General features: G+C 41.4%; 1 long non-coding RNA gene across 6 annotated transcripts in view; it reads right to left on the reverse strand.

The window, feature by feature from the left end:
• LOC132209006 (uncharacterized) overlaps window positions 1-12,172 on the reverse strand; it is a 156,264-nt gene that overhangs the window by 62,421 nt on the left and 81,671 nt on the right. For 4 of the 6 annotated variants that reach the window (XR_009445071.1, XR_009445070.1, XR_009445069.1 and 1 more), the window contains exons 4-5: window positions 7,270-7,390; window positions 1,791-2,749 (exon numbers count right to left, since the gene is read on the reverse strand). This is a non-coding gene — a long non-coding RNA (uncharacterized LOC132209006). The remainder of the gene's footprint in view (window positions 1-1,790; window positions 2,750-7,269; window positions 7,391-12,172) is intronic. The other 2 variants (XR_009445072.1, XR_009445073.1) reach the window with 1 other exon arrangement.

Below are 12,172 nucleotides of genomic sequence, written 5' to 3' on the forward strand. Positions count from 1 at the left end.
TCTTATGTATTCAAAGAAGCTGTTACTATGATTTCTGATATGACTAGCTAGCCTACCTTCATATTTGATCCTCCCCTTCCTTATTGCTTGTCTGTCTCCTCTGCACCTATCTTCCCCTCTATCCATCTTCAATCTGCCTTCCCCTCTCCCTATTTCTTTCAGAGCCCTCTCCTCCTCCCTCTTTTCTGATGAAGGGTCTAGGCCCGAAACGTCAGCTTTTGTGCTCCTGAGATGCTGCTTGGCCTGCTGTGTTCATCCAGCTCCACACTTTGTAATCTTGGATTCTCCAGCATCTGCACTTCCCATTATCTCTGATGCCAATTGTTTTTATTTTGTGGACAGTTGCTATCAATAGCAAACCAAACAAAAGCTTCATTTGTCATTGTCAAAATTGGTAATAGCCCACGAGCTGCAGAGTGAACAAAAAAAAGTTACCCATTTGCTTGTGACTCTCAGATGGATTTCTTTCCGATTTATTTATTCTTTAATGAGACATAGCTGTTGCTAATTGTCCAGCACAAATTGACTTCTTGAACAGCTTCATGTTGCTGTACACAGACCCACAATGCTGTTCCAAAAGAGATTACTAATATTGACTCAGGAACAATCATTCATTTCCAAATCAGTTTGAGAGTAGCTTGGAGGTGATTTTTACTGGGATTAGTGCTACCATGTCTGATGTCCTTGACCTTGAAGATGAGTTTTCTAAGTCTGGAAAGGCGGGTGTAAGAATAGTTGGAAAAAAATGTGGCAGTGCATCTTGTATATGGACACATTATTGTGTCTTGGAGTTGGTTGTGGAGAGAATGGATACGGTGCCAATCAAGGGGCTGCTTTGGTCTAGACTCAAGATCGTTTCCAGTGTTGTTGGATCTGCACCATCATTGACACACTTCTGACTTGAGAATTGGAGGGCGGCTGCAGGCTTCGGAGTCAGGAGTTTCTACATCAAATCGCAGAGTCGTTTTGCTTTGTTCCTTTGTCTGTTAGTCTGTGGTCCCAAGTGATATCTAAAACCAGGTCATCTTTCTTGTGAGCTTGTTATTCCAAACTTAAAATTTATGTTGAATATCAGATGGAATTTGTTTTATTGACTCCATTCTGCAATCATGTCGATCTGAAAATGTTAACTGCATTAATTAATACTAAGCAGAAACAGACTTTGTAGTAAATGGTTTGACGATTTTCTGTGTCTGGAACATCCCTCTTCCTTCTTGAACGAAGATCGTACCAACCTATGGTACCAAACTGCGAGTCAAACGGACAGGGCTCATAATCTTTAAATTCCTAATCAAAATTAGTGTAATCGTATGGTTCTGTGCAATAAAAGAGAAAGAATAAACAGGTTCCCACAATTTTGCTGATGTTTATGAACAGAATGCACAAATTCAAAAGTTTGCGCTGGCATGTCTGCTTCCTCCAGCCTGTTTAAACTGCTCCATTCAATGTGAAATTTGTGATAAGTTTTAGCACACAGGTCTGTTTCATCTGTGCCACCGCCTTCAGAGTGTATTCAATTCTTATAGACATACATGCTTTCCCCCTTTTCCAGTAATACATTCCTTGAAGAGTTCAATGATATTTGGATGTTAAATCTTATCCTCATATTCTTTAGATTCTCAATCATCACTGAATCTGATGTCACCGCCATTCCATACAGTGTCAAACAGGAGTCAACTGGCATATCCAAATTTTAATTTGAGTTTAGTGCTACACAAATATATTACTTTTTTAAAAATTATATTCAAGTCAACATTAACATTTCATTCCCTGACACCGGATGAACTTACTTTTAAACTCCAATTTTCCTTCAGTATTAAGAGAGGTGAGCCTTTTTGCAAGCGCCGAAAGTCTCCACCAGTTTATGCTAAAGCTTGAGGAACTGTAAGTTTCACAAATATGTTCCTATTAAACACTAATTCCTATTGAAGCAGTATTCAGCTACACTTGTTCAACTAGACAGCAGAAATGGTCAAGATTTTAAAAGCGACTAAGTACTTTGAAGAGGAGTCACTCTTTGAATTAAATTCCATGTTGGTGTGTGTGAGTCCATAGGTTCCTCACTCTCAATGAACCATTCAAACTGACATGCAACTACTGAAACACACAGACAAAAAAAACATGAATGTTAACAGTCACTAGGATTTTGAGAGTGATTTGGAACTTGTATTCAATACCTTCTGGGGTAAATCTGTTCCAATCTGGATAGTACTCATTTATCACCATCCCACCTACCTTCCCCAGCACCTCCTCCCTCTCCACACTATTTGTTTCTGAGCTCCCGTCCACCCTCCATTTTGGAGGAAGGGTCCTGACCCAAAACATCAACTTTCTTGAGCCTCTGATGCTGCCTGCTTTCCCCCAGCTCCACAATGTGTTATCTCAGACACCAACTTTGGCAGTTCTTACTATCTGGATAACTCATTCTCACCTTGTAACAAGTGATTTATCGTCATTTTCTTTTCAGATTTCACATGTACATGTATATACATAAATATGCATGTGACACCTTTATGCCTGAACCACGAACCGAGAGGATTTTTAAAATAGTCTCTTCATATCTGCATGCAAGAGAAATCAAGGTCATAATTTTCATTTTAGGAATCACTTAAACACTCAAAGTACTCACAGTCAGTGTCCCATTTCCTTGACCAGTCAATTTGATGAGAATATTTCGTCCAAGAGGAAACCGTAACAGTAATTATATTTTATCATCAAACTCTTCATTGCATCACCAATATTTCCTTGTCTGTTTGAAATGTAAGACAATGAAATAATCATGGACAGATTGGCCAACAATGTAATTTAATGTGTGTTATGGCAACTGAAAATCACAACCATTGAAGAGTGTTCTTTAAAATGCTGTTATCATACAACAGAGTACTTTTTGAGATGCAGTGATGAATATAATTCCTGAGATGCAAAAATATATGCTTAATTAATTCCAAAGAATAACTTGACAATTAAAAAGAAGCTAAGAATCTCTTTACATCGTGATGCTTGTCAGATTGCCACTAGTCAATGGAAATCGTTCAGAACGATAATTTATTGCCAGATGAAAAGGAAGCGTACACATTTCATTTTTACATCTCATCCAAGAGACAAAAAAAAACACCTTTACGAATTCATTGTCAAACAACAAGACTCACTCAAAAAGTCATTTGGCCCATTGAATTTCCTCCACCATTCAGTGAGATCATGGTTGATCTCATTACATTTATTATTGTACAACATTGCCACCAAGCCCTCCTGAAAGCTAATACATTCCAATCCAAGTAACATCCTGGTAAATCTCTGTTTCTGTGCCATGCCTTGTCTTTGCAAATATTTTTGAGTCATCTACAAATTTAGCCACAGCACATTCACATTTTCCTCAAAGTCATTAATAAACAAGCTCAAGACCTGTGGTTCCTTCAGCGTTGCCCCATTTCTTACTCACAAGCCAACCCTGGCATCTCTGTCCATTTGTCTGTTCTTTCTATAGGACATGTATCATTGGATATTTAGTTCCCAACACTTATCCCCTTACAACCACATGTCTGTGATACCCAGAACAATACATCTGTCAATACATCTGCACCACAAACTCATTCACTTGGTTTAATACACTCCCTACAATTAAATAAAAGACCTTCAGTCTGGCATTTATGGCCACCCTTCTTATCTGCTGCACCTGAAATGAGACTCCTGACTATTTCCATACTTTTTGTCCTATTACTTGCTCTGGAAACTTTGCTGAGCACTTACTAGCTTCTAACTTTTTCCATAATTTTCCATGCAACTGGACTCACCCGCTCCACACTTTTCACTTTGATGCCCTACCCCCAGACCTAGCTATGTCTTTTGCCAGGATACTTGTCCCAATATGATTCTCATCAAGCCTATGCCACCGGAACAACTCCCTCCTTCCCCATACCAATGCCAATGTCCCATGAATTCAAACACATTTCTGCCATGCCATCATTTGAACAATGCATTTACATCTTCAGTTTTGTTCACACTGTGCCAAATTGCTCAGATAAGAATCCCGAGATTATTACCTTTTGGTTCTGCCTTCTCACTCAGCACCTCAGTGCTCATAATCCCTCAGCAGAACCTCTTTCCTCTTTCTTCCATATCAATGGTACCTGTGTCCACCACGATAGCTGGATTTCTACACCTCCCACTTCAAATTCCTTGGTAGCCAAGACGGAATATCCTAAACCTGGGCGCCAGGCAGGCAACACTACTTTCGAGACTCTCGATCCTAGTCACAACCAACAATGTTCATTCCGCTAACTATACTACCTCTGATTATAACTACATTTCACTTTTTATCCCCTCTTGAATGTCCCCCTGTACCACCGTGCTATAGTCAGTTTACTCATCTTCCATATACCCTGACCTCTCATCCACACAGGAAGAAAGAATCTCAAACCTGTTCGATAAGATCAAAGGCCAAGGTTCCTTCTGCACGACATCCTGGATCCTTCCACCTGCCCTGTCCTTAGTCACAGTCTCACGTCCCTGGCCACTGACCGAGCTTCAGGTAGTTAATCTAAGGTGTGTGACTGCCTCCGGAAACAGAGCATTCCCTGGTAACTCTCCCCCGCATGATTTGTTGATTGGTCGAAACTGAGATTCCAGTTCATCAACCCTGAGCTGGAGTATGGTGTCTGACCACTCCCCCGTCATGGAGGTTTAAATCATCATTGGCCCGGCATCTCCATTTCAATTACTTAAATCTTAATTTGATTTAAAAACATTAGTTTGTAGCCTGTATATATTTCTCCGATTTACTTTCAATCTGAAAATTACCGATAATAGATTCTTAAACCAGTAGCTATCACCAACCAATGAACCGGGTTCACCTTCTGGGTCCCCGCTTCTGGCTTCAATTGGTCCTGTCTCAAAAAAAAAAGCTGACCAACTATCAGGCAAAAAAAGCAAGCAAATAGCACCTCTTACCCTCTGCACTGACTTACCACATTGCCACCAAATTCCCCAAAATATCTATTCACTTGGTGCATTTCACTGTAGATGTGATCTCTCCTTCCTGGCCATGCAAAGCATACTGATCCATAGCAATATACTACCTTCAAAACCTCAGCTCTTAGCTTATTACTTTTGAGTACATTCTCAAATGTTTGCTCAAAGTCCAAATACAACACATTTACTGGTTTTCCTCTACTAATTCTGGTTGGGACTTCCTCGAAAAACCCAAACAAATTAGCCAGACATAATTTCTCTTTCGTCAGGCTATGGTGATTCTGTTTGATTAGATTCTGATTTTCCAAATGTCCTGCTATTATTTTCTTCACAGTTGATTGCCACATATTTCCAACAATTTGCCTCTCTCCTTTTTAAATAGGGATGTCACATCGGCAGTTTTCCAGCCCTCAGATGCTTCTCGAGAATCGAAACCTTTTTCAGAAATTACAATCAATGCATACACCAACTCTGAAGCTCCTTTGTTTGGAATCATAGAAAGTAAACCATCAGGGCAAAGAGTCTGATCTGCTTTTACTCCATTAGATTGTCTACTACTACTTCTGTAATGGTAGTGATGGTGTGGTAGTGATGTATTTAATTCATTACTAAAGAATACAGGGATAAGGGGATCCTTGAAGTATCTTCCACTGTGAAGACTACCCTTTCCTCATTATTGTTGTTTCTTGATTTGAAAATGAAACGGGCCATCTCAGCCTAGCATATAATTGATGGCATTACCTCGAAAACCTTCTCTGCTAAAGTGTTGAATAGATTGCTACCACCTGAAAGAAGTAATTCTTCCCCTGAATTAACAGGCAACTAATATGAAAATGTGGCCTCTGGTCATAAAATATTTCACAAATGGGAGCATTCTCTACGGATATACACTATCAAGCCTCTTAAGAATCTTAAATGCTGAAAAAATAAGATTTCTCTCAATCTTATAAATCCCATCCGCCCAACATTCCTAAGCATGGCAATCCCCTCCTCCATTTCCGAAATCAACCCAGGCAACATTAGGTGTACGGCCTCCGCAGCAGGGGCCCTGTGGCCGGACACCAGTTATAAGTTACCATCCTGCTGCCCCTTCTCTACTTCTGTTTGCGATGCAGTCCTCTGTCCATCCTAATATACTACCCTTGAACCCATGGGCTGCTTTCTTTTGAGTCACCTTATGAGTTGTAATTTATCAAATGCTTTTTTGAAATCTAAACGTACTACATCAACTGGTGGACCTTCATCAGTCATGTTTGTTTCCATCTCAAAGCACTGTAGCAGGACCGCGGGGGCACATCGCCGCGAGCGGCTCAGGACCAGTGAATTCAAATATGAAATTACACGAAAGACAGCATTGAATTTAAAGCATCAAGAGAAAAGGGATTTGGAATCGAGCATTAGTTTGTGGGGATGGAGCAGCGCTTGGAATATTGAGTTCAATTCTGGTTGCTTCATTATAGGAAGGATGTGGAAGCTTTAGAGAGGGTGCAGAGGAGATTTAGCAGGATGCTGCATGGAATGGACGGCACGTCTTATGATGAAACATTGAGGGGGGGCGAGGACTTTTTCCATTGGAGCAAAGAAGAATGAGAGGTGACTTGACAGAGGTATGCAAGATGATGAGAGGCACAGCTGGAGTGGATAGTAAGATTTTTTTTCCCAGGGCAGAAATGACTATTACGAGGGGGAGAAATTTTAAGGTGACTGGAGGAAGGAATAGGGGAGATGTCAGAGGTAGGTTCTTTACACAGAGAGTGGCGGGTGTGTGGAATGCGCTGCTAGCAGTGGTAACGGAGTCAGATACATTTCAAGACTTTTAAACGACTCTTGGATCGGCACATGAAGGATAGTAAAATGAAGGGTATGCAGGGTAGTTTGATATGAGTGGGATAATAGGTCGGCATAACATCGTGGGCCGAAGGGCCTGTACTGTTCTTTGTTCTCTGTTCAGCCAAAGGTTCTTTCCTTTTGAGGAGAGGGTAATTGATTGTAGTTTTTAAAAGACAGAACTGGAGGACAGAGAAAGATATCAAGGAAGGTTGCACGTTAGTGACAGTATCAACAAGTCCACAGCAGATGCACTCTGAGTAACTACACTGTTTTGAAGGCGAGAGGACCGATGCTATCAGTTAAGCCCCTCTTGTTCTTGTATTGTGTACTTCTGATATCGGCGCAAATGGACAACCTCACTCTCCTGTTAAGCTGCAGAACGAATAATGCTGCAATATTTGTCAACCCCCAAATGGGCATTGATACATTAGTAAATCTCACATCAATAAACTTACATCTCAAGGTTCTCACCTTCTAGGACTGTTTGTAGTGGTAAATAACCCAAGCGAGGATGTTTGGCAAAGTATTTCTTTGATCTGAAGTTATTTTTCAGCACCTTGGTGAAATCACGCACATCTTCACCTGATGTTGTCTAAAAATGTAAAATAAATCAAATTTAGTTAAGAATTAATAATGAACTAATCTACTCAACTCACTCTATAATCCATGCTATTCCTGCTAAATGTCTTTGAGGATGTAAAATTGAAGAGTCTGCAACTCTGAGGGATAAAGTCGGCTATCTTTGTGTAAGATTATGATCAAGGTTAGATATGTCTGAATGTGAGTTTCGGACAATTAAGCTTGAGTTTCATAGAGTCATACAGCATGAAAACAGATCCTTTGGTCCAACCAGCCTATGCTGATCACAATCCCAAACTGAACTCGTTCCACCTGCCTGTGCTTGGCCCATATCTCTCCAAACATTTCTATCATCTTTTTATCTTCTGGGTACATCACCTCAGCAGATTTTTCCATCCTGTGGCCAAATACTGAAACTATCCAATTAAATAATTTCAAATGATACACAGATCCAGGATTCACATTAGTGGCCTTTCTGGTTGAATTCCGAATTATTTTAACAATAGTGCATTTCGTTGTCCAATTATGCCATGTAATCCAGTGATCCAAAATTCATCTCATTGGGTTTAATTTGTTTGTTTTTTTGTCTTGTGTCAAAGATGAGATCAATACATTGGTGAGAAATTATCTTGGTTTGGAGATTCAAAGTCACTATAGTCCCAGATGGGACCACAGGTCTGCTCTCACAGTCGAGAGAGATAACTGGAGGTGGTTGAAATTGAAGGTTACCACACCTCAGATGAGGAGAGAGGTTGAGAAGAAGATTCCTTCATTGTAACTTCAGACAGTGTCGGATCCCAGGCTGTTGGTATCACTCTGAATTACAAACCAGCCAACTGGCTCCCAGGCAAAATAGACAATCAGTTTGGGTAGAGATAAGGAACAGCAAAGGAAAGAAGTCACAGCTGTGACAGTTTCAGATTCATAGATCCCCTGACAGAAGGTACAGTCCAGGATAGCATACAGTCGATAGACCAAGAAGTAATGGGATCTTGTAAGAAAGATGTTATCATAAACTGTGAACCCAATTGGCACAGATAGCCTGGAAGATTCTTTTTTATTCACGGGATGTGGATGTTGCTGGCTAAGCCCAATTACCCTGGAGAAGGTGGTGGTGAGCTGCCTTCTTGAATAACTGCAGTCCTTAGAGTAGTGCTGTTCAGAAAGAAGCTCCAGAATCTTCACTCAATGACTATTAATGAACAGCGATATAGTTCCGAGTCAGGATAGTGTGTGTGGCCTGGAGGGAAACTTGCATGGGGCACTAATTATACATTACTGATGATAGAACAGATGTTGAAGGTGGTGGGTGGGGTACCAATCCAACAGGCTGCTTTGTCCATATGATTCAAGCTTCCTGAGTGTTGATGGAGCGGCACCAGTCCTGACCAGTGGAGATTACATTCCTGACTTGGGCTTTATAGATGGTGGACAGGCTTTGTGTAGGTAGGGGGCTCATTATTCACTGCAGAATTCTTAACTTCTGACCTGCTCTTGTCGTCACAATAATTACAAGTTTGGTCCAATTCAGTTTCTGGAAACCTGATAAGCCTCAGCATATTGGCAGTAAAGGAGTGTAAGTCATGGGGCAATGGTTAGATTCTCCTTAATGGTGACGTTCATTGCCCGTAAGTTGCACAGCACAACTACCACTTGCTTCTCATCACTTATGTTCCGTGGACATGGACTACTTCAGCATCTGAGGAGCTATGAGTGGTGCTGAACATGGCACAATCAACTGAGAACATCCCCACGTATGGCATTCTGACGGAGGGATGGCATTTGGCATTTGATGAAACAGTTGAAGATGGTTGAGCTCAGGGCACAAATTTACGTAACCCCCGCAGTGATGCTTTGGAGTTGGGGCAACTGACTTCCAACAACCACAACCACTTCCTTTATGGTAAGGTTCCAGCCGGCAGAGGGTTTTTCACCTGATTCTTACTGACTGCAGCTTTGCGACGGCTCCTTGATGTCATATTTGGTTGAATGGCACCTTGATGTTAAGAACAGTTATCTACCCCTCAGGATATATTCATAGAGTGCATTTGGAGTCTTAATCCCTGCTTGGTTCCAGTGGCACAGTTTTAAGATATTTTAGACCTGGTAGTATGTTTTGCGATACAACTCATCAACCATAACATAGTACAGGATTCTCTGGATAAGAATGATCAGGATGTGGTAGAATTTTACATCAAGGACGAGGATGAGAATTTGGTCTGAAACTGTTTAATATCTTTAACTTTCATTGAAGATAACTCAGGAGTATAAAGGCAGAGTTGAACTGGGAAAATAGTTTAAAAGGTAAGACCATAGAGAAGCAATGGCAGATGTTTCAGGGGATATTTCATAACTCTGAACAAAAATATTGTCAATTTAGAATGAAAGGATGTACAGCTAGAATGCACCATGGTGCCATCTGTTGCTATCTAAGAAAGTTAAAGATAGTATAAATTGAAAGAAAGATTGGAAAATTGTGGAACTGAAACTATTTCAGATGTGAACAAAAGATGACCAAAATAATAATGAGGGAGACATTAATACAAATACAGTAAAAGCTTCCACAAATCTATAAAAAGGAAAAGAGTAAATACAGTGAATAATGGCTCATGAGAGGGTGAGACTGGGGAATTGATGGTAATGGCACAAGCTTTGAACCAATATTTTCTATCTGATTTCACAGTAGAAAACATACAAAAAAAAACCAATGGGCGAAAAGTAGGGAGCGAAAGGGAGAAGGAAATCCTCAAGAAAACATTGAGGAAAACTGAGAAGACTAAGTTAATAGGTTCCCTGGACCTGAAGAATTGGATTCCAGGTATGCAAAGAGTCCAACCCAACATCGTACCATCAGAGCTTTATTTCTTTTAAAAATACTCCATAAACGTCAACCCCTAATTACTAGCTCCCATATTTATACAGCCAACTCACAATCAATTCATCCTCAATTAATACAGACATAAAACCTGTTCCCTCACTTCATTAGTTGTCAGGCATCCCTTCAGACTAAATTAGATGATAACATGGAGGATTATAAGAGTTGACTGCAGACATTAGATTAGATTCGGTTCCCTGCAGTGTGGAAACAGGTCCGTCGGACCAACAAGTCCACTTCGCCCCTTGCAGCATCCCATCCCACCCCTATAACCCACACACACCCCTGAACACTACCGGCGATTTAGCATGTCCGATCCACCTCGCCTGCACATCTTTGGACTGTGGGAGGAAATTGGAGCACATGGAGGAAACCCATGCAGACACAGGGAGAATGTGCAAACTCCGCACAGACAGTTACCCGAGGCTGGAGTCGAACCCGGGCCCCTGGCGCCGTGAGGCTGCAGAGCTAACCACTGAGTCACCGTGCTGCCCAAATGGATGTATTGGCTGTAATCTTTTCTAGATTCTTAAAAGATCCCAGCAGAACGCAGCAAGAGGCATGTACATGAAGCACAAAAATTTAGCTTCTATGCACAGCATGTATTTTAGAAGGCACGTGAGGTGCAAATCTTTATTTCAAGGAGGGGAGGAGTGAAAATCTTTCCACACAAGACTGGTGACGCCACTCAAGGTGCACAGCGTACAGTTTTGGTCTATTAAGCTAGGATATGCTTACAACAGCGTTCTCAGAAATCCCCTCCCTAATCGTATTGTATCTACCGAAAGCAAATGTACTTGTAGCAGTTCAAGAAGGCAGGTCACCACTACCTTCCTAAGGGCAACTAGGGACAGATAATAAATGCTGGCCGAGCCAGTGATGCCCACATCCACAACAGAGTTTTCAAAAAAAAACGTCCATACAAGTGACAGATAATGACCATCTCCGACAAGTGAGCATCTAACCGTCCCCCCTCAACATTACCTTTGCTGAAATCCCAGCCTCAATATTTGAGCAGTTGCAACTGACTCTCTGCTCCACCATCCAATCTCCCGCTTTCTCCCCCTAACTCTTGATCCCCTTACTAACCAAGAGCCTATCCAACTCATATCTTCAACAGACTCAATGACTTGGCCTTCACAGCCTTCCGCAACAATGAATTCCACAGATTCACCATCCACTGGCTGAAGAAATTCCTCATCTCAGTTCTAAAGGGTTATCCATTCGACTCTGAGGGTGTGCCCAAAGATTTAAGTCTCTCCTACTCATGGAAACATCTTCCCCACATCCATGTCTCTCCAGGCCTCTCCACATTCTCCCCTCATCCTTCTAAACTCCACCGAGTACAGACCCAGAGTCCTGAACCACTCCTCGTAAGACAAGCTCGTCATACTCAGAATGATTCTTGCCAACTTCCTCTGGACTCCCTCCAATGTCAGCAGATGGAGGGACAAATAGTAGTGAGGAAGTGGGGAAGCTGCAGAAGGACTTGGACAGGCTAGGTGAGTGGGCAAAGAACTGGCAGACTCCTTGTTTCGATATGGAGCCAAACATTGGTCACAATGTTCCAAACAGGGTCTGACCAGAGCCATATACAGCCTCAGCAGTACATTCCTGCACTTGTATTCCAGCCCTCTTGAAATGAATGCTAACATTGCATTTACATTCCTAACTGTCAACTGAACCTGCATGTTAACCTGAAGAGGACTTTGAACAAGCTTACAGTTTTGGTCTATTAAGCCTATTAAGATATGCTTACAACAGCGGTTTTCAGAACGTTCACAATGTTAATTCCAGGGGTAAAAAAAGGGGTGTTTTGTGCAGATTGACCTGGACAATGTTCAGGCTCAGCTGATAACACGCTGGGTCAAAATCCAAAATTCCCTCCCTAGTGGCATTGTATCTATCTTGAGCAAATGT

The sequence above is a fragment of the Stegostoma tigrinum genome, unplaced genomic scaffold, assembly GCF_030684315.1.
Source record: "Stegostoma tigrinum isolate sSteTig4 unplaced genomic scaffold, sSteTig4.hap1 scaffold_61, whole genome shotgun sequence".
In the NCBI taxonomy this organism is placed as follows: Eukaryota; Metazoa; Chordata; class Chondrichthyes; order Orectolobiformes; family Stegostomatidae; genus Stegostoma; species Stegostoma tigrinum.